The sequence below is a fragment of the Myxocyprinus asiaticus genome, chromosome 50 (assembly GCF_019703515.2).
Source record: "Myxocyprinus asiaticus isolate MX2 ecotype Aquarium Trade chromosome 50, UBuf_Myxa_2, whole genome shotgun sequence".
In the NCBI taxonomy this organism is placed as follows: Eukaryota; Metazoa; Chordata; class Actinopteri; order Cypriniformes; family Catostomidae; genus Myxocyprinus; species Myxocyprinus asiaticus.
In genome coordinates, this window is record NC_059393.1 from 12,258,999 (window position 1) to 12,280,478 (window position 21,480).

Here is a 21,480-nt window from a genome sequence, read left to right on the forward strand (position 1 = left end):
TATTGAGATCTTTTGAAAATTTGGTTCAACATTTTGGGATTCCCAGATCTCAGTTTTATAAGTATTTACAGCTGCGCCACCTGCTCTGCTCTGTTTTTGGGAGTAGCATACACCCCCCTAGAGCGGCAGATACTCTGGAAGTGGTGATTGCTGCTTTTGGGAAGGGTCATGAGGCATCAGTGTATTACTCCTTGTTAATTCAGAGTCTGGGGGACCGAGCTTTAAATTCTCTTACAAGATTATGGGAGAAAGATTTAAACTTGGTATTGGAGGAGGGAGTGTGGGCAAGGATTCTAAAAAACATAAAGTCTGCATCTAGAGATGCAAGGGTTCGCCTTATGCAATTTAAGATTTTACATAGATTTTATTGGACCCACTCTAGATTGTATAGGCTTGGTCTTAAGGACACACCCATCTGCTGGCGACGCCATACTGAAGATGGAGACACCATCCATGTTTTTTGGGGGTGCCTTAAGATCCAAGAATTTTGGCTGAAGATGCAAAGTTTTGTGTGTGATGTGTTGGGCACTCAGGTCTTGTTCTGCCCCAGACTCTGTATTTTGGGTGATAGGGAGGTCATGGATTTGGTAGATAAGCACATGAAGGACTGGGTTTTGACCGGTGTGATGATTGGTAGACAGGTTATTTTGAGGAGTTGGAAGTCGGATGGAGCACCCTCATTCCCGGAGTGGTGCGCGGAGATGGGGAGGGTGGCTGCCTTCGAGGAGGGGTCGAGTATTAGGATGGGGGTTAGGGAAACTTACAATAAGAAATGGGGCAATTATTTAGCATTTTTGAGGGAATCTCTTGGTGGGGCGGTGGAGGGAGTAATTTAAAGTTTTTTTTAAATTTTTAATTTTTATTTTTTATTTTTATTATTATTATACTTGATTATTGTATGTTATTTTATGTTGTTGTTTTAGTTTTCTGTGTGTGTGTCTATATTCTTTTGACCACAGGGGTGTTCGTGGGGGGGGGTCAGGGTGGTTTGAGAGTTTGGTAGGGGGAGGGGATATAGTGGGGGTTTAATGTTAAAAGTTTTTGATTCATTATATAGATGTTGTATTTCTTGTGTTAATTTATGAATCAATAAAAAATTTTAATAACAAAAAAAAAAATTAATGGGAGAAATTAGAACGCCCAACCAAGAGGTTCTAGTGCCCAACAGTCAACGGATGTAGATAAGAAGTCCCGCCTTACAGATAAAAGAGCCAATCACCTTTTAGATACAGACATCACCTGTCAATCAACTCGAGAATGCGCATGCACAATAGCTATAAAAGATGAGAAATTATTTTTTTTTTTAGCGTAATCTGAGGTAAAGAAGCACCATTTATGATACCAGTGTTGTCAGATTTTGCTGCTGATTTGAAATATGTACTTGGATCGTAATCTTGACCAACCGTTTTGGAGATTTTGGTCTTTCTCCATTCAAGTATATAGGAGCTGCACTGTCATGACTGGAAAGAGCCTCCTGAGAGCGTTCCAAAGATGGCCGACAATTAACTGACTTGAAAGAAAGACTTTGGTTGCACTCACATGCTCGTGCAGATCCAGCGAGCAGCAGCAATCTCCTGGATCGCCTGCTTGGATTGTGACCACTGACCATCATGATTTGTGAATCAGAGGAACATTTGATCCTGATCCTAAAGTTTTGATTCTGGCTGACAGAATACGTGCTTCAGAGGAGATATTAGATGAACGCTCGACAGGAAGAAAATGCTGGATTTTCGTAATATGCGCATACTTGCAGATGGTATATGATATTAGTTTTATTGATATTTGCCTTTTTATCATTAGACAAGACAGTTAAAAGTTACAGGGAACTGTTGACGAGAGAGAGGGAGAACGAAACAGGCAAGCACTTTAACATTAGGAGCTCAAATGCGTCTGCCGCTGCTCTGATATGCAGACCGTTTAAATGAGACCGTGTTGCATTATTGTAGTAACAAGATGGCACGTAACAACAAAACGAACCATGACTGGTCGTTTACATGTCTCAGATGCTTCACATGCAAGCAGGTGACTTCAAGAAAAAAATCGGCCAAACAGGAAAATTTATCAGCCGATGCCTAAAATTAAAAAAGTCAGAGTATCAGCATCGACGATATATCGGTCGACCACTAATCAATACCCAGCCCTATTCAGTATGTGTGCCGTGATATATTTGTTTGCAGAGAACTTTATTTGTTAGGCTAGGCTATAAATTACACTGTAATCATTAATTTAGTAACAAATATATGATTTGAATGATGAAATATATTATGGATGTTTTTAGAGCTAGATTCATTGACGGACGGATCTTGACCATTCCAGTATCTCAGACGCACCGATATATCGTGGTCAGTAGGAACAGCTGCTAATGAGGCATCTACGTATGTATGTCTATGAGCAAGTTTCTTTTAAAACTGTTGCTCCGCCATGACAGTAGTTGACCTGAAAGAGAAAGCTGGCTGTAGAAGAAAACATTTATGCTAATGCCTGCTGTAGTGTCTCTTGTTGCCACACCATACATGTTACATTATAAATTGCGAAATGACACATTTTCAAATGCAGCAACACATGTAATAAAGCTTGCCCAGATAGAAGTATTTTGTGTTCATGTACTTTCGTAGATTATATTTCGGACCTAAAGTTTCACATAAAGAGCAAAACAAGACCTGCAATGTTCATACAGCTATGTTTCTCCAACATCCCTCCTCTCTCATGAAAAGGATAGGTCCTCTGTGCCCCATTAAAGATTTACCAAAGACTTTCTCTTTAAGTTGTGCTCAGTGTTCTGAGAAAAGAGGAAGGGGTGATAATGGTTTGAGTTTTACAGATGTATTTACATGAAAATGGTAAGGGGATTTGATGAAACTGTGCATTAGAGGTTCAGAGAAGGGAAGTCACTAATGGCAGGTATGGAGAATAGACCTCTCAGGGTCTCTGTGAACTCATGGAGGGGCCCTACATAAATAAATGGCCCCGCACAGTAAATACTTGTTGGTAACTTCCGTTTTTCACAGTTCAGCTCACTATGGCTGAACCTTGTTGTAGGGAATAAAATGGCAAGATCACAAAATTTAAATGCATCACAGGCTGCAGTTCCGTGTGTTGATCCACTCGTTCACGGCTCTGACAAGATTTCTGAAATAGCTCATTTGCATTCAGTGTCTTCCATTTATTTCACTTTAATTACAAAACTGAGATGCTGCATCTCAAGGAATTAAAACTGAATTGTTAACTGGTCCATATCATTTAAAATTACCTGTACAGAAAAACAGCCAGTGTTTCTGTCCTCCAACTTAATTTGCAATGTTGACGAACAGGCAAAGGCCGTAGAAGAAATTGTGTCCTGAAATGACTCCGATTATTGCATCATGAATATTCCAGAGAAATGAAGCATGATCAACATCTGTTGTTTTGGTTCTGAGTGGTACGGAGCATAATAGTAATAAACCATTTATTGTGCATTCAGTGATTGGAGAAACGCCACTGAAATCGTCATCAAACTTTTAGTCGCTTCAAACACTGAGAAGAAAGGGCCCAGGAGGTATAGATGGAGGGATATTTAGGACTGTAGGCTTCTATTAGCGTGATTGCAGCCGGTGGGCTTGACCTCTGGCTGTGGCAAAAAGAATTTAGCCCTGTAGTGGAAGTTGTCACATCCCATTGTGGTCAGAGGTTAGCTGGAGAAATTTGTGTTCAGTGACATGGCTTGATCCTCATTAGACCACATTGGATGGAGTCTCAGCGCACAGGGTCACGGGGACAGTCAGAGGTCTTCAGGCCACAAATAACAAGCAGTATCATGCAGGGAAACATTTGGTCTGTCATTGAAATGCTAGCAGTTTTTAAGCTACAAAAAATACTCTTGTTTTAAATAAATTTAATTGCCTTTTGGTTAGGGGTGGGAATCGTGTAATGATTCTGATTTCGATTCCTTAACAGTTTTAGTACTTTTGAGGAAGAACTATTTGGAATAAATGCAATTAATATAGGATTTACTGCCCTATAGCAGCCTGTTACAAAATGATGAGATTATATAATATTTTAACAGAACATTTTCTTCAGACTAAGGCATTTTATTAAATCCTTCTTTTATTTTTTGATTTTTTTAATGCTCTTTTCTCCCAAATTGGCATGCCCAGTTCCCACTACTTGGTAGGTCCTCATGGTGGTGCGGTAACTCACCTCAATCCGGGTGGTAGAGGACAAGTCTCAGTTGCCTTCGCTTCTGAGACAGTCAATCTGTGCATCTTATTGCGTGGCTCCACTATTGTGCATGACACTGCGTAGACTCACAGCATGTGGAGGCTCATGCTACTCTCCGCGATCCACGCACAACTTACCACGCACCCCACTGAGAGCGAGAACCCCTAATTGCGACCACGAGGAGGTTACCCCATGTGACTCTACCCTCCCTAGCAACCAGGCCAATTTGTTTGCTTAGGAGACCTGGCTGGAGTCACTCAGCACAGCCTGGATTCGAAATCGCAACTCCAGGGGTGGTAGTCAGCGTCAATACTCGCTGAGCTGCCCAGGCCCCCTCCTCCTTTTATTTATTATAAAATAACACTAATTACAACAAAACTAATAATGTGTATCTTTTACTACACATTATTATATAAACATTTCAGTAACTACTCTAATGTAAGTCTCACAAGTATTCATAACACTGTAATAGGGGTGTAACGGAATGAAATGTTCACGGTACGATAACCTTCACAAAAAATACTGTGGTATCACGGTATTAAGGTGCCTTGCTAAAATTATTAGAAAAATATAGCAACAAGTCGTCTGACCAGATGATAGCCCAGGATGTGATGATGTGGTTTTTTTTGGATGAATAAATAATTACATTTGAAATATTTATAGTTTGTTGATGCTATCCCTAACTGATTTTTGAAATGCAGGCAACATTATAAATTATAATACATAGGCCTATATTAAAATATGATTTTTTCCCCCCCCAGGTATTTCCCATTAGGTGTGTCTTGTGAATGAAGGAAAAACAATGGCAAGTGAAATGAATAAAAATGATGCATAATTTAAATGCTGTTTGGAAATATTTGAATAATGGTAAGACAGGAAAAAAATCCCCCTGTCATCTTGTTCTCCCCCTATATGATAACAGTAAAACCAATCGTTTTTGTACTGTTTTGCACCTACATCTCCATGATCTTTGCGTATTTCCACACAATATACAGATTTACATTCGAGATTAAAACATAATTCCTATCTGTTTGTCACGCATATCCACAAGTGTCTGACTGACTTGTGTCTGACTGGCAAGTTTCTAAAAATATTAAAGGAATGTTCTGGGTTCAGTACAAGTCAAGCTCAATCGACAGTATTTGTGGCAAAGTGATGATTACCACAAAAATGAATTTCGACTCGTTCCTCCTTTTCTTTAAAAATAGCAAAAATCTTAGTTACAGTGAGGCACTTACAATGGAAGTGAATGGAGGCAATTTTTGAGTGTTAAAATACTCACTGTTTCTAAAGTATAGCCACAAGACATAAACAATATGTGTGTTAACATGATTTTAGTGCAATGAAATCACTTACAAACCTTCACTGTGTAAAGTTACAGCCAATTTTAACTCTTCGCTGTCATGATGTAATGCCAACAAACCCTAAAACCTTAAAATTTCTGTAAAAATGATAATTTAAACAACTTCACAACTCAAATAATACATGAGTTTTAACAGAAGAATTAATGCAAGTGCTTTTATAAAATTAGAAGCTTCACATTTCTGCGTTTAAACTAGGGCTGCAACTAATGATTATTTTGATAATCGATTGATCTTCGATTATTTTTTCAATTAATCGTTTAATTGGATAAATAGCATTTTCTGTATTTTAATAAAATGTAATTGTTTAAAAAACAGTAATGATAAAGGGCGTTTGGTTTAATGTACTGAATGATTCTATACTCTCATCAAACTTTGAACAAAGCCTGAATAGTTATGTTTGATTTTTATTATTACTATTATTATTACTTTAAGGACATATGCAAAACAGTTCCTTTCCATTACTTGTAAAACTTATAAAGTACTGTTCATTGAAGAGTAAAATTATTCATCAGGGATGGAGTGGGACAAAAAATCAGCCCAGCAAAGGGCAATGGTGACACCAGAATAGAAATATTAATAATAATAATTCTGCCCAGCTGAAAAATACATAATTATGTTAGATACACATGCTTGTACACTGTCACTGATTACATACATGTTAAGTATTTTAAATTAATACTGTAAGTTTTAAAACCATATTGTCACTGATTGCATGCTTCTAAAGTATTCTTTTCAAAAATACATTTTTAAGTGTAGTGCATGCTTATCCAGTAAAATAATATTTGCCATAGTATACATTTACTGGTGAAATCAGACATTATATTTGGCACTATCAGGACTATCATATATTAGGACCCTTAGCATTAGCATTATTATACATTATATTCAGTTTTATATACAGTTTAACATAGTACAATCGTCTGTAAACACAGTGCAGATTCACTCTTGTGCTGAAAATTCTCATCACGGTGATCATTGTATTAAATGCGGTTACGTGATGAGAAACAGTCTAAAACACTTCAAAAACTGGCGCACATGACCGTGACATTTATGAAAGCTGCACCATTGATTACATTGAAACTGAAAGTGCGGTATGATGTTGCATGAGTTGAATCAAAATGATTGTGCTCCCTTTCTCCATTGTGATCGGTTTGATTGACGCGGATGTGCGCGCTTGTTTGCTCAGTGAAGTTTAACTGAGACTCGCATGTGGTAAAAACAGTTTTGCTAAACACGCGATAATAAGTGCCTGATTTTTAATTCATAACATGTATACACTATAAAACACAGTGAATAGCAGTAAAATGTAAGTTATGCACTGGAGAGAAACAACTCTTAAGCGCATTAAATAGCACACATACTCTTTCGATGCACCTGATGCAGCAACCGCTTCACATTAAACTGTTTGCTTATTATGATCTTCTTTGAAGTGTTTATAAAGTGCTCTCGTGCGCTGGACATCTTGGGCCGTGCTTTTTCCGCTTCAATTTTTCAAATGAGTTTCATCATGCAACACATTTTCACTGGGCTGTAAAGTGACGTCACTGGCGGAGCTTCTCTGTGCTGGCTGCATATATTCAACTAATCGATAATTAAATTTGTTGTCAATGATTTTCATTACCAATAATTATCGATTTTATCAATTAGTTGTTGCAGTTCTAGTTTAAACCCTTCAAAAATTGCCCACATTCACTTTCGTTGTCCCCATTCACTTTCGTTTTAAGTGCCTCACTGGAACCTTAATTTTTGCTTTTTTTAAAGAAAAGGATGGACGAGTCATAATAAATTTTAGTGATAATCAGTATTATGCCACAAATGCTGTCGATTGAGCTTAACTTGTATTGAACCCGGAACATTCCTTTAGACTGTTTAGATGCAGTAGACCTCCCACTTCGCTGGTGTTCACATTTCATGCCGTTGTTGCACTCGTGGGTGATCTTGTTGAGCTATGATGGTTATTAAATTCCACCATACGCATGCACGCGAGTGAGCGAGAGGCAGAGAGAGGGAGGGAGCTACACTGCTGCTCCGATCTTGATCAGCTCCGATTCCGATCACACTTTTTTTTTTTTCAACAGAGTTTACAAATTGGGTGACTATCAACATTGATGATTCCTTGTGGGTCTTTCAAATAACCATTATATTCACACATTGCGGACTTCAGCCGCGTGGTGGAGGGAAATTATGGTTGAGGCTTTGACATTTCAGTGCGCTGCGCTCTCCTTGCCATGCAGTTCACACTTGTGTCTTTTAAAATTAAGTGACGGTTCAGTGAAACAGGAGACGTACATCCCAATTTAGGGATTTATTTTAGCAAGTTTATGTGATGCTGATGCTGATTCTCTCTTAAATGAACTGATATTTACAATGGAAACTATCATTCCTTTACTTAGATTAATTTTTTTCTAAAATCCAAGTAATACCATGAATTATAAATGTCAACGGTTTGATAACCGTCTCTTTCTAAAACCATAGTATTTCGTGAAACAATAACACCGTTACATCCCTACACTGTAGTAATTTTTAATTAATTTAGAGTCAGACATGATGGAATGAATAATTTGCAGTTCAGTAAGTTTTTCATTCACTAAGGGTACGTTTACACGACAACGATGTACTAAAAACGGAAAAGTTTTTCCTTTGCGTTTTTGAAAAGTTTTGCGTACAGACGACAACGTTGTCAAAACGATCCCCGTTCACACGGATCCACGAAAACGACTACATTTACATTTATGCATTTTGGCAGACGCTTTTATCCAAAGGGACTTACAGTGCACTTATTACAGGGACAATTCCCCCGGAGCAACCTGGAGTTAAGTGCTTTGCTCAAGGACACAATGGTGGTGGCTGTGGGGATCGAACCAGCAACCTGATTACAAGTTATGTGCTTTAGCTCACTACGCCATCACCACTCCACTAAAAACGCTGTATTATGCATGCCAGGCCAGTAGTTGGCAATGTCACTTTGTAAAGAAACACTACGCGCCTGCGCACATAAGCATGCTTCCACAGAGCGGTGAATGCAAACAATGAAGATGGCGATCACTGATCGTAGTAGTGATGCAGTAAATCTACACTTTGCTGGAGATGCGTCAATAAACTCAATCTTGAGCAGTACAAACACAGTCCTGTAGTTTTGAATGCGCGAGACATTGTTTTGAAGTACTCGCGCGCATGCCTATAGAGTGAACACGTAATACGTATGCGCATGACGTCATCGTTTTCACAAATTCGCATTTTTTTTGTATGTTTACACAGAGACGTGTAAACATACGTTTTCAAAAACTTGCACTTTGAAACCCGTTTTCAAATGTTTGCGTTTTCAGGCCCCAAAACGCTGTTGTCGTGTAAATGAACAGCCAAAATGCATAAAAAGTTTTCCGTTTTTAGTTGAAAACGTTGTCGTGTAAACGGCCCCTAAAAATAACCGATTGAAGAGTTCTTGGTTCGGGAGGTAGCGCTTTGTGTTTTGCTTTTGTGTTTAGTTTCTTTTTTCGGAATACAGTTTGTTCAGAGTACATTTGCTGCACTATATGTTTTGAGTCGTAGATTCAAAGGATTCGGCTCATGAGTTATTTGTTCTAATATCGGACTACACTGGTGCCATTGTATGTTTTGTGCTGTAGATTCAAAAGGACTGACTCAAAAAGACAGTGGTCGTGCTGTAAGTTTCAGCATTGTAGATTCATAATATTGTGTTTTATATGAGTCATTCATTCAGGAACCGGACTACACTAGTGGCACTATTGTTTCGCACTGTAGATTCAAAGGAACCGGTTATTGGTTTCCAACCCTACTTTTGGTGCAGTGACATACAGTACAAATGTTTCTTATATTTGTAAGTCTAGACAGCTGTCTTGGTAGGCAGCTCACTAGGTTTCGGAACAGAGCTATTGTGTTTCTGTTAAAAATTGCTTTTACCTAGATCCTATCCTTGACAGCAGTTTTTTTTTTTTTTTTTTTTTTTTTTTTACATGACACTGTCAAATGGGTGCCTGCAGGTGTGTGCAATCTAGCTGAGATCTTTCAGAAGAATGTCTTTCATGCTGTGCTTTGGAAGTCAATCAGGAAGTAACATTGATTCACAGTTTATTGACTGAGACTCGGAGAAGATCGGTGAGGTCGTTCTATTAGAGGCAGCAGCATTAAATGATTTTTTTATAATCTGTGTATGAAGAGTTTTTTGGCTTTGAAGTTTCTCTAAGGTCTTTCTTGACTTTGGCATAATTAGATCTGGACATAAACCTGCTCGACCGGATACAAGGTAAAGTCAACAGTAAACAATGTGATAATAGAGTCATCATTTTAAAGTCAGTTATTGTTGTTAATTGTAGAGTGAAACAGAATATTTGTTGTATGGCTCTGTATTAAGAAGTGCTATATATCATCTAGCCTATTCTCTGTTTCTTCCATGACTACTGTATTGACAATGTGTTCGTTCATAATCCATGCTCATTTTAGGCTTACTCTCTTATAGTGTTCTCTTAAAAGCCCTTAGAATTTGCCATGGCAGCTGCAGTTACCTGCATTTAGAAAAGAAACCTAACGTCTGTGGGTCTCAAACGTTGTCTTGACTTTTCAGCGTAAAACCTTATGGCTATTTATTTATATTTACGATCAGGGTGGGTTTCCTCACTTTTTCCACTGGTAGAAGTTGCGTAAACTCATTTTGTGCAATAGTTGTAAAGGATGGTCTGGCACAATGGCCACAGTGTGTGTGGTTGTGATGTTTACACAGTGGAATAGTTTTTACATGGCAGTTATGTCTGCAAAGACACAGTGCTGTTTTGTCCTTGCGTTAAACAGAGTTACCTTGTTTTCTATGACATTAACACTACTCTGATGGGTTAGTTTGCCAAAGTTACACTTATCAACATATGCTATTTCATTTCATATAGTATTGATTTGGATACAGTAATAAGATTTCTCAGAGAATGATAAACAGTAGGTAATTTTCACAGAGGTTGAGTGAGGAAAATGCAGAAATGTTTGAATCTGACACTGTTGAAATCATAACAAAATGTCTGAAATATACACATTTACCTAACCTCCTCAGGGGAAACTAGTTTCATCTGAATAATGCTTTTGGCAAAGTTTGTACAAAGGCTATACAGACATAAGCAAATAAGCACAGAAACACCTCTCACTAATTATAAGAGGCCTAAATGTTTTCAATGCTTCAGATGAAATGTTTTTTCTGCATCTCGTGTTATTCAAATCGGTCATCTTTGCGCAGATATACAGACTAGTCAAGTTACCTCTAATGGATTATTTGCATCACTTTAGGTCTCTCTTCTCTATGCTAGAGCTCTGCACATCAAACGGCGTTCGGGGGATGTGTGCCCCTGCAGGGTAATTAACTGTTCCCTCTCAGACCCTCCACTGTAAGGCACCTGCAGGCTTGACAGCACGCTCACAAAAGCTCGAGCCCAGAACTGATTCATCAAACTGGCCCTCGAGAGGAGACACACAATTGGCAGTCGGGCGACGTGGCTCGGGTCTATTGCTGCCCTGCCAGGTCCTCTGAGCCTCGTCCTTTTGACTCAAGGATACATAAAGTGGACCATTACACCTGCACACACTCCAGCCTCCTACGCCATGCCTAATGTTCTATATGTGTGCTAATTGAGAGAGACCAACTTGGATAAGACATACACATATGCACACTGCTACTTTTTAGAAGACGTTGCTTTTGTTTGGTGGAGATTAGGGCTGGGCGATATGAAAAAAATATTTTATCGATAATTGCCTTAAAAAATATTGCGATTATACAATTATATCATCAACCCCCTTGCTGAGGGTCGGTAAATATTTTTGCTTTATTTTGCCTTAAATTAATTTATTGAAACATGAAAAACATGAACAAAAGACGTTTCTAAATTTGAATTGCACTTTATACGAAAAAAGCAATAAAATAACGAAGTGATCAAAAAAATCTTATTTAACCACCTTATTTAAACATTTATCACCTCCAACTGCTCCATTTGCCATCATGCAAGTATCTCTCTGTTTGTCAACGACAACACAGGTGGAAAATTACTAATAGCCTACAGATTAAGAACTAAAGACAATTATAAATGTAAAGATAATAATACCTTATACTGATACTGAACCTGCAGAGTTGCGTTCACAATGCATGTTAACCGCGAACTGCTCCGTGGAAATAAAGCGAACTAAACTCCCAGCACCTCCTGAGATGATCGGAGATCATTTGCAGCATTCTCACAGACGACATTATTCAGGCAAAAAAATTTTAGATGAATAAAACAGGAAAAAAAAGAGTGAAAACTCTTTACATGCTCTTGTTCCACGACAGGCTCACGCTGCACGCCTACATGCGTGTTCCACGAGACAGGTTCGTGCTGCACGCCTACATGCGTGTTCCACAAGACAGGTTCTTTCTGCACGCCTCTGAACAAACAGCGAATCAGATACAAGCATTGACGGCTTTTCTTTTGCCTGTTCTTAAAAATATAATGAAGTGTGTTTCTTGGGGGCCTGGGTAGTTAAGCGAGTATTGACGCTGACTACCACCCCTGGAGTCGCGAGTTCGAATCCAGGCCATGCTGAGCGACTCCAGCCAGGTCTCCTAAGCAACCAAATTGGCCCAGTTGCTAGGGAGTGTAGAGTCACATGGAGTAAACTCCTCGTGGTAGTGATTTAAGTGGTTCTCGCACTCAATGGGGTGCGTGGTAAGTTGTGTTTATCGCTGAGAGTAGCACGAGCCTCCACATGCTGTGAGTCTCCGCAGTGTCATGCACAATGAGCCACGTGATAAGATGCACGGATTGACTGTCTCGGAAGCGGAGGCAACTGAGACTTGTCCTCTGCCACGCGGATTGAGGTGAGTAACCGCACCACCATGAGGACCTACTAAGTAGTGGGAATTGGGCATTCCAAATTGAGAGAAAAATACAAATAAAATGTGTTTCTTCAAGCGCGTGTCTTTGTGACTAACAGTGTTTTTTTTTTTTGTCGTGTCACTCCGAGATGTCTTAAGGGTCAACCACCTGTTGCAGGTAGATGAGCAAAATTACCCGTGCATGAAATACATTTGGGCAAGGAGCTTGTGGACTGAAATCAGCCTCGTCACATTTTTCAGATGGTGGGTGCTAGTTTCACACCCTGGGCTACTGTCATATAAAGATGCCTTCCCAGATCCATGATTTTGACATTTCCTGATATTGTCGATCATCGTCTGTCAATTGAGTGTCGCAATCGTAGAGCTGTTTTTTTTTTTTTTTTTTTTTATTAATTCAAATTTACGTCTTTGACACTATTTTATTTTTTTCAAATCATTGAATTGAGGTTTTGCATAAAATATTAGCAGACGCTGTAGTCGGATACATTGTCAATCCACCAATGGCTGAATATAAAAGTGAAAAACAAATGTTCACAAGACTTGGCTTGATGCCACCCTCAATCTGATAAACTGAACATATGTGGAAATATGCGGGCTGCTCGCTGTAATGTAACATAGATTAACAACATGGAGACCGATATAAAAGCCGGTAATATTTCCTGTACAGTGTGATTGTAGGTAGACTTTGTCCTTCATGCATGTTTACACCAGCTTCGTCAAACAATAACTATGTTCTGTGTAAGTTGTATAAGTCATAAAGCACTAAGCTACATTTTCTAATATGTCAAAAGAAATGCATGTGTTTATAATAGTGTTAGAACATGGCAGTTATGGGTGCTTCATATAAAATCATATAATGGAAAGACTATAAATGGGAGAATCATCCACATCTCCTTTAACCATGTTGATTCAGATAGATCGCTAATTATTGCTTTGTTTTCTGACGTGTTTCAAATGTACTGCATTTATAGCCAACATTTAGGAAGTGAAGCGATCATTTTGACAAACAGAGCTCAGCATGTGAAGCAATCATTTTGACAAACAGAGCTCAGCGTGTACCGCTAGAGGGTGCCACGTGCTCACAGCACTGACTAACGTCATTATTTTTAACTGAGCTTTTTGCTTCTTGCACTGACATTTTTCTGATATCTGGACTGAAAAAAGAAAGCCTTTATTATTGTCATACATTTTCATATATACAGTGAAATTTCTTTGTTTTCACATATCCCAGCTAAGCTGGGGTCAGGGTGCAGGGTCAGTCATGATATGGTGCCCCTGGAGCAGATAGGGTCGAGGGCCTTGCTCAAAGGCCCAACAGTGGCATCTTGGCGGTGTTGGGGCTTGAACCCCTGACCTTCTGATCAGTAACCAGAAGCCTTGAACCACTGAGCTACCACTGCCCCTGACTGTATGCATATGTTTATGGTGATACATACAAATTGATTGATATACTAAAAATACTTTTTAGATAAACATGACTATTTTTAGATATTGATTTGTAGACCACTTTCTAGATGGACTTGATTTAGATAAAAATAATACCTAAATTGGCTTTGAGGTATTTTGTAGTTTTCTTATTTTATACTATTATTTCTGAACATCAGTGTTATTTTAAATAAATACGATTTTAATTTATTGTACTTTTACGCTGTTGACAACTTTCTGTGTTGCACTTTTTTTTGTGCATTTCTGTTACACACCTTTGTTTTCTATAATGCAAAAACTTTGATTATTCTAACCAGGTTGACTTGCATTCTAATAAGGAACATGTTATTTGAATCATGTTGAGTTACTTTTTTGAAAAATACCTTTAAATGTAGGAAAATTGAACAAAAATCGAGATTTTATTTTTTTGCCATATCGCCCAGACCTACGCAATTGGCATCTGGATCTTTGTAAGATATCGTCGATATCCGATAACATTGTCCTGTCGCCCAGCCCAAGTAGAGATGTGCAAAACTACATATTTTTAAAGTGACTTTCTGGTGGGTCGTCTGAACCACTCATCAGCTAGCCTAGATGGTTTAGTTCGGATAGTTCAAGGGCTGTGCAGATGTACATTTCTGAAATCGCAAAACTAGAAATTGTTATTGTCAGAAGATCCAAATGTGATGCTTATTCTTTATTTGTGAATAAATAAAGGTATATTTCTAGTGTCAACATTATTTGTACTTCAGACTTTTGTGTGGTTGAACAAAACTAGCTTCATACCATGTGCCCCACATGTGGTTTTCAACCATTGAAAATGGATTAAATTTAACAATTTACTCATGGAGCCACTGAGAGCCCCATATCTTTGGTATTTAACTATATAGGGCCTAATATATGAAGATACCAAAAGTAAAGTTTTTTTCTGAATAGGATATATAAATGTTAGACTCTCAAACATTCCTTTTGCAAATAGAAAAGATTAGAATAGAAGTCCTGCAAGAGATGTCATGGCCCCCACAAAGCCCCCCACTGAACATCGAGTCAGTCTGAGATTACATAAAGAGACAGAAGCAATTGAGACAGCCTAAATAGATAGAAGAACTGTTTTGAATTCTCCTAGAAGCTTTGAACATCCTATCTGCCAACAACCAAGAAAAACTGTGTCCAGGTGAACCTAGTAGATTGGTGCTATTTTAAAGGCAAAGGTGGTCACACTTAATATTGATTTAGCTTTTTTTTTTTTTTTTTGTTTACTGGGCTTTGTATGACATTAAGTGATAAATGAAATCTATTTATGTCATTATTTTTGAAGACACCCTCAATATGCAACATGTTTCACAAGTGCCTAAAACTTTTGCACAGTACTGTATGTTAAGATATCTTATGTTATAGGCCCTTCAACTTTGGAAAAACAACACAAAAAAAGTGTTTTGCACCAAAATAATAGTTGAAAATTGTCCCCTTTTGTGTTCTATTGTGGCAGTAATTTAAAGGAAATTAATTTAGAGATCCTACGTAATTATTATTAAAGCTAATAAAAAAATCAAATCTAGAAAAGGTGATTGTTGGACAACCTGACCCATCCAAAAAGACCACCACACCAAAAAGACTGGGGATCAATAGCATTCTCAAAAGAGGGTTCAGGGTCCTTTGAGACTAACCGTAAAAGAGAGTCAGGTATTAAAGGCAAAGGCCTGTGCACTACTTTGTGTGTGTCTATAAATCAAAGCTGGCCCTCACATGCAGAGGCCATTTGTGCTGTGCTATTTACTTCCGCTGAGAAATAATCATTACCCTATAAAGTGTGAAAGTGAAAAATGTAAAGGAGGCCTATAAATAGGTGCTGAGCTGGAATATGGATGGCCGGTCGAGACTCCCTCAAGACTGCAAGACTTTATTCCCCTCAGGTTCCTTATGGAAATGCAATCGTTGCAGACTAGAAGAAAACAGCCCTTTAGATGAAGTAGTGGCTGCAGCATTTTTATTTGTTTGCAGAATATTATTCAATTAGGTTGTGTTAGTTACTTTACATACTACTTTGTGAAAGTTCATTGAGATTAATATTCAAGCAAAAAAATTATGCATTTTCATTAATATGAGAATGTACATGAGCATTTCTATTCGTGTATGCATTTATACAAAGGCTGCTTGCCAAGGCACTGATCTTTTTTACTAATAGTCAAACTTGGGGTTAGGTTTTTAAAAAAAGTTTTTTTATATGTTTGCACGGTCTGCACAGTTAAGTCAGTTATATGTCTTTTTTGTCGTTTTAGTCAAACAGTAGATCAAATGTAGCTATTTTGACTAATCAAAATAAAAAAAAAAACAGCATCATTAAATAGCTTCAGAATTGACAGGATCATGTCCTGAATCTTCAAACATCCTGAGTTTATTCATGGTGACTTACACTTCTATACCTACATTTCATTTCAGCAGTGATTAAAATAACTGTGCAAATCTTGGTCCTTTTTAATTGGACTGTTCAATCATTAACTTGATTCTTCTCAAAGACTGCGATGATCAGATGGTCCACACTTTGCTCTCATGGTTGAAAAAAGAGAGGTTTCTTCGTTTCTTATAATCATGGCCACTACTTTTACTGTATTCAGAGGCTCAAAGCAGCCTTTGATGTGCAGTTCATACCATGCTTTTCTACTGTTGGCTTTCTCTGTTTCCTTGATCCAGATTTTGATTCATCTGCATATGATTCTGGTCCGCTTGAACACCTGTGAGCAAAGGCTAATTTTAAGTCCAGAGCTAGTTAACAACCACGCTCCTTGATCCACAAAAAACACTCCTCCCCTTCTTGTTAAATCTTTCCTTTTCTCAAAAATGAAAAAGGATGCTACAGATATGCTAATAAAGGACATCTAGAGTAGACTGCGACCATTTAAACGGCACTGTGGGGCTATCTAGGGTACCAGTAGGAAGTTTGGTTTTGGTTAGGTCTACTTTTGTCATTCTGGATATGGGAGCACAGGGTGCATCTATTCTTTTATTAGCAGAAGACAATTTCCTGCTTTTTGACAATGCAGAAGTATGCAGCATATGTAGATTAAAATATTCGTATGTGCTGTGGTTGTGGCTTTCTGTAGAAATCACTGCAGCATCCAGAATTTGACATATTGGTGTATTTGCAATTTGACAAGCATTGCAAAATTACAAGTTACTCATAATTTCCACATAACAAAAGCTATGTTATTAACTTATGATGGATGCCCACACACAAAGAAGTGTACAGAAGCTCTGTTAAGGTCAGGGATAGGAAAGTAATGAGTTAATTGATATCGTTTAGCCCCAGAGATGTACTTATGAGTTAAATCTCATATTGTAAAGATGAGAAATTTAAATATGTAAAATTAGAAAATGATCTGAAGTTAACCATTTTTTAGCCTTTTCATTGTTTCAGTGCCTTGCGAATGTCAGGGGAGTCCTTCATATTTTATGTCTGGCTTTTCTGTCAAATTAATTTCTAGAAACGTACAGATAGGACAGGAAATTATGGGAAGAATGGGATTGGAAAATGTTGCAAGCTGGATTTGAAATTGCATCGGCCACATGAACACCAAGGATCCACGTGTGCGCTAGCCACCAGCCTACGGCCCCAACTACGGAAATTAGAGGTATTTTGCCGTCCAAATTTTGTAGGGTTGGGAACCGAGAACCGGTTCTTGTTCAGAACCAGACCAAACACCCGTATTAAAATACTCTGACAGTGTTTTTGGCAATACAGTTCAACTGGCAGCACTGGATGCTACTGAACTTACAGCTTGAAACAAAGAACGTGACCAGTGTATTCCAAATTCTCGAATGAATGACCGTAATGGGCCTGTTCTTTTGAAACTACAGTGTGAAACAAACAACTTAACCTGTGTAGTCCAATTCCCAGACAAATTACTATGAGTAGGGGTGGGTAAAAATATTGATATTCTGATGTATTGCGATCTTCATTTGAACGATCTCGATATTGATTCTTAAATCCCAAGATATATCTTTTACTCTATGTGCAACCCTACAATGAGAGTAAAATCACTCACATTTGCTACCAAATTTTGTGCTATGCGATTAAAAATGTATGTATTTGGCAACAAGCAGGTAAATGTTTATATTTCACTCACCAGTGATTGTGTAATATGGTGAAGTGTTCAGCAGTGAGATCCTTCCACTGTGTGTTGAGAGTAAAAGTTGGTTTGTGTAATGTTTTTCCTAAGACGAGATCCACGTAACCCATTTGTCATTGAATAATGTCTCTTTTAATACCCTTACTGTTCTCTACAGTCAGTTGAACAACAAAAACAACAAAAAATAAACATTTAATCCTAATCATGCATAGCGCAGATGAGATAAAGCCATTGGAATCTCTCTCGTTAACATAAGTTTACTTACAGATGCTCTTTACAGAACAGCTGGTTTTCTTAAAGAGACAGTTCCGTTTTTTTAGTATGTGCTCAACAAATCAATGTAAATACTTGTGAATATTACAAATTATGCAATGAATCAAGAAACACGTAACAAAATAAATATATTCAATATAATATCATAATTGTTTTTTATAGAATACATGGATTTATTCATTTTTTAAAAAGCTAAAATGTGACCAAAATGAGGAAAAGCTAATGAAGTAAATAATTAGTAAAATGAATTTAGAACGTCCCCAGTATAATTAACAGCATTAGCTGGGAGAGAATTCCTTTCAGATGTAAGCAAAATATATTATTAATGAAATATACACTTATGAATCTATATCAAATCAAAATTGGCATTGAATTGAATCAAGAGCTTGTGAATCAGAGTCAAATCAAATAAGGAAATCTGTATCAATACCTGCCTTAGTAATGAGCAGGTTGTTTTAATACAACAGTGAGAAACATAAAGAGCTGCTAGTGTAGTCTGATTCCCGAATGAAGGATTTTTTTATTTTTTTTAAATCTACAGTGCAAAACATACAGCCTGATTAGTGTAGTACGGTTCCCTGAACAGAATCAGAATGAGCTTTATTGCCAAGTATGCTTACACATACAAGGAATTTGTCTTGGTGACAGGAGATTCCAGTGTACAACAATATAAAAACAGCAGCAAGACATAGATAATAATAAAAAAGAAAACTAATTATACACATACGTACAGACACACACATACATACACACATACACATGGGTAGTGCAAATCTAATACAATCTGTTTTGTACAGTGCAAATACAAATCTGTTATGTACAGTGCAAATGTTTTTTTTTTTTGTTTTTTTTTTTTTTTTCCCCCAGAGGAATGAAATGGCATAAGGGGTTGGATGTGTTGGATAAATATAAAAAGACTAAACTGTGTATTGCACGTAGTTATTGCTCAACGGGGCAATTTAACTGTTCATGAGATGAATAACCTGAGGGGAACAAAACTGTTCCTGTGCCTGACGGTTCTGGTGCTCAGAGCTCTGAAGCGTTGGCCAGAAGGCAAAAGTTCTAAAAGGTAGTGGGCAGGGTGAGTGGGGTCCAGAGTGATTTTTCCAGCCTTTTTCCTCACTCTGGAAGTGTATAGTTCTTGAAGGGTGGGCAAGGGGCAGCCAGTAATCCTCTCAGCAGTCCGAACTGTCCTTTGTAGTCTTCTGATGTCTGATTTCGTAGCTGAACCGAACCAGACAGTTATTGAAGTGCAGAGGACAGACTCAATGACTGCTGAGTAGAACTGTATCAGCAGCTCCTGTGGCAGGTTGAATTTCCTCAGCTGGTGAAGGAAGTACAACCTCTGCTGGGCCTTTTTCACAATGGAGTCAATGTGGGTCTCCCACTTCAGGTCCTGTAAGATGGTAGTGCCCAGGAACCTGAATGACTCCACTGCTGCCACAGTGCTGTTTACAATGGTGAGGGGGTCAGTGTTGGGGTGTTTCTCCTAAAGTCCACAATGATCTCCAACGTTTTGAGTGTGTTCAGCTCAAGGTTATTTGTGTGGGTGAGGAGTTGTAGTTCGTCCGTTTTGTTAGGAAGAGAGCGGAGATTCGCTAAGTGAATACTCGGCAGCGCTGTTCGAAATTCGTGCCAACGGAGTTTGACCAGCGCACCAGCTCGTCTCCCTTGCCTGCGTCTCTTGAACAGCAGAGCTGCGGCTCCAACTAAAATGTCTAGCAAAATGTCTGAATATTCGAAAACCGGGAAAAGATTGTCTGGTATATGCTGTCGAATGTTCAGCAGTTCGTCTCTGTTAAAACTGACTGGAAAAAGATTACTAAACACAGGACAAACAAACAAAAACAACAAAAGAACTGAGGAGCTCCACACCGAGGCAGCCATCTGCAGCGCCATCATGATGTATTACTCTTAAAAGTCGTTTTTTTCTCAACACGACCAGTGTATTACAGTTCCTAAATGTTTGACTTTAGTGAGCCTGTGCTTTTGAATCTACAGCACAAAACATACAGTGCGACCAATGCAGTTTGCAAAAGAATGACTGTCATGAGTCAGTTCTTTTAAACTGACAGCGTGAAACAAAGAGCTACCAGTTTAGTGTGATTCCAGAATGAATGACTCAGTGAGTCGGTTCTTTTAAATCTACAGAGTGAAACAAACAGCACGACCAGTGTGGCACAGTTCCTGAATGAATGACTCTTATAAGCCGGTTCTTTCTAAACATACAGCATGACAAGTGTAGCCAGATTCCTACACAATTTACCCTTAAGAGCCAGTTCTTTTTAGTAAAATTAAAACCATAGAGTGACCAGTCAAAGTCTTTCTAGCAAGTCGGCCATCTTTGGAATGCTCTTGGGAGGCTATTTCCAGTCATGCCGGTGTAGCTCCTATCTACTTGAATGGGAGGAGACCGAAATCTCAAAACCGGTTGGTCAAGATTACGATCAAAGAACATATTTCAAATCGGCAATAAAATGTGCTAATATTGGAATCATAAATTGTGCTTCTTTTCCTCAGGTTACGCTAAAACTCACAATTTTCCCGGCTTGTATAGCTGATGCGCATGCACGTTAGCGAGTTGATTGACAGGCAATGTCTGTATCTAAAAGGTTCTTTTAACTGTAAGGTGGGACTTCCTTTCTACATCCGTTGACTGTTGGGTATTCCAGTATCTCCCATTCATTAAAATAGAAGTGGCCTGTCTCTCCTAAATTTTCTCTGGACCAGTGTAGTGTGGTTCCCAACAAATGACACTCATGAGTTTTAGTTTTAGTGATGTGCAATATTTCTCTTTTTTCATGTCCAACTCGCAATCAAATAAGTAACTGTTACTGTGTTAGGTAATGCTCTGAGACTTCAATCAGGCGGTGCAGTTGCTGACTGGTTGTTCATATGACAATGTGTAGTTAAAACAGAGGTTTGTTGTAACCACTGAAATTGTTGTAATTTTTCAAATTCAGTGTTGTCATTTTTATTTCATATATAGTTAATAGTTAAGATCAATTATTGAATTACATCCTACTCACTCCAGAATGTGGTCTCAAGACTCTTACGACTATACAGCAAAACTTCAGCTTACATTGTTAGGCAGCTCCTGGGCCTCCATTTCAAGTAGGTTGCCTACTGTCATCATTGCACATAATGGCCCTTTTGTCATGCAAAGCTATGTATACCTACATTAGTTTGCTGCGGCCCCTTTTCAGTATGTTAATTTTTACAAGCGACGCAG

The 21,480-nt window shown here is 38.3% G+C and overlaps 1 protein-coding gene across 11 annotated transcripts in view; it reads left to right on the top strand.

Annotated features, from left to right (window-relative positions):
• LOC127439309 (serine/threonine-protein kinase Nek7) overlaps positions 1-21,480 on the top strand; it is a 103,234-nt gene that overhangs the window by 13,975 nt on the left and 67,779 nt on the right. The window contains exon 1 of one of the 11 annotated variants that reach the window (XM_051695571.1): positions 9,640-9,825. The exons of 9 other annotated variants lie outside the window; for them this stretch is intronic. The gene's annotated coding sequence lies outside the window, so the exon portion shown is untranslated. Of the gene's footprint in view, positions 1-9,639; positions 9,826-17,351; positions 17,478-21,480 lie in introns of those variants that run through there. One more of the 11 variants, XM_051695573.1, reaches the window with a different exon arrangement.